The sequence below is a fragment of the Cherax quadricarinatus genome, chromosome 49 (genome assembly GCF_038502225.1).
Source record: "Cherax quadricarinatus isolate ZL_2023a chromosome 49, ASM3850222v1, whole genome shotgun sequence".
In the NCBI taxonomy this organism is placed as follows: Eukaryota; Metazoa; Arthropoda; class Malacostraca; order Decapoda; family Parastacidae; genus Cherax; species Cherax quadricarinatus.
In genome coordinates, this window is record NC_091340.1 from 7,538,773 (window position 1) to 7,540,485 (window position 1,713).

Here is a 1,713-nt window from a genome sequence, read left to right on the forward strand (position 1 = left end):
GGGGAGGGAGGATGAGGGAGGAGGTTTGAGGAGAGGGAGGATGAGGGAGGAGGTTTGAGGGGAGGGTGTGAGGGAGGAGGTTTGAGGGGAGGGGGTGAGGGAGGAGGTTTGAGGGGAGGGGGTGAGGGAGGAGGTTTGAGGGGAGGGGGTGAGGGAGGAGGTTTGAGGGGAGGGGGTGAGGGAGGAGGTTTGAGGGGAGGGTGTGAGGGAGGAGGTTTGAGGGGAGGGGGTGAGGGAGGAGGTTTGAGGGGAGGGGTGAGGGAGGAGGTTTGAGGGGAGGGGGTGAGGGAGGAGGTTTGAGGGGAGGGGGTGAGGGAGGAGGTTTGAGGGGAGGGGGTGAGGGAGGAGGCTTGAGGGGAGGGGGTGAGGGAGGAGGGTTGAGGGGAGGGGGTGAGGGAGGGGGTGAGGGTAACCAGTTTGGAGACATCATTACAATAATAATTTGGCATCCTGCATTTCAAGTTGTTATTCTTGTCCGCCTCTCGTGGACCACTTGTCCTGGTCCACCTGCCCTGGTCCACCTGTTCTGGTCCATCTGTCCTGGTCCACCTGTTCTGGTCCACCTGCCCTGGTCCACCTGTTTTGGTCCACCTGCCCTGGTCCACCTGTTCTGGCCCACCTGCCCTGGTCCACCTGTTCTGGTCCACCTGCCCTGGTCCACCTGTTCTGGTCCACCTGCCCTGGTCCACTTGTTCTGGTCCACCTGCCCTGGTCCACCTGTTCTGGTCCACCTGCCCTGGTCCACCTGCCCTGGTCCACCTGCCCTGGTCCACCTGCCCTGGTCAACCTGCCCTGGTCCACCTGCAGCTGTGAACAAAACGCTGGTTCATCTAGAGAGATAACGTCACCAGCTGAGGACCTTCTGTGTCAGCTCCAGCTGCTGCCTTCCTAAAACTTCCATCAAGTGTCTGCTGGAGGAGTAGGCGAGGAGGAGGAGGAGGCGTGGAAGAGGAGGAGGAGTTGGAGGAGGAGTAGTTGGAGGAGGAGTAGTTGGAGGAGGAGTAGTTGGAGGAGGGGTAGTTGGAGGAGGAGGAGTAGTTGGAGGAGGAGTAGTTGGAGGAGGGGTAGTTGGAGGGGGAGTAGTTGGAGGAGGAGTAGTTGGACGAGGGATAGTTGGAGGAGTAGTTGGAGGAGGGGTAGTTGGAGGAGGAGTAGTTGGAGGAGGAGTAGTTGGAGGAGGAGGAGTTGGAGGAGGAGTAGTTGGAGGAGGGGTAGTTGGAGGAGGGGTAGTTGGAAGAGGGGTAGTTGAAGGAGGGGTAGCTGGAGGAGGGGTAGCTGGAGGAGGGGTAGTTGGAGGAGGGGTAGTTGGAGGAGGGGTAGTTGGAAGAGGGGTAGCTGGAGGTGGGGTAGCTGGCGGAGGGGTAGTTAGAGGAGGGGTAGTTGGAGGAGGGGTAGTTGGAGGAGGCGTAGTTGGAGGAGGGGTAGTTGGAGGAGGGGGAGTTGGAGGAGGGGTAGTTGGAGGAGGGGTAGTTGGAGGAGGGGGAGTTGGAGGAGGAGTAGATGGAGGAGGGGTAGTTGGAGGAGGGGTAGTTGGAAGAGGGGGAGTTGGAGGAGGGGTTGTTGGAGGAGGGGTAGGTGGAGGAGGGGTAGTTGGAGGAGGGGTAGTTGGAGGAGGGGTAGCTTGAGGAGGGGTAGTTGGAGGAGGGGTAGTTGGAGGAGGGGTAGTTGGAGGAGGGGGAGTTGGAGGAGGGGGAGTTGGAGGAGGGGTAGTTG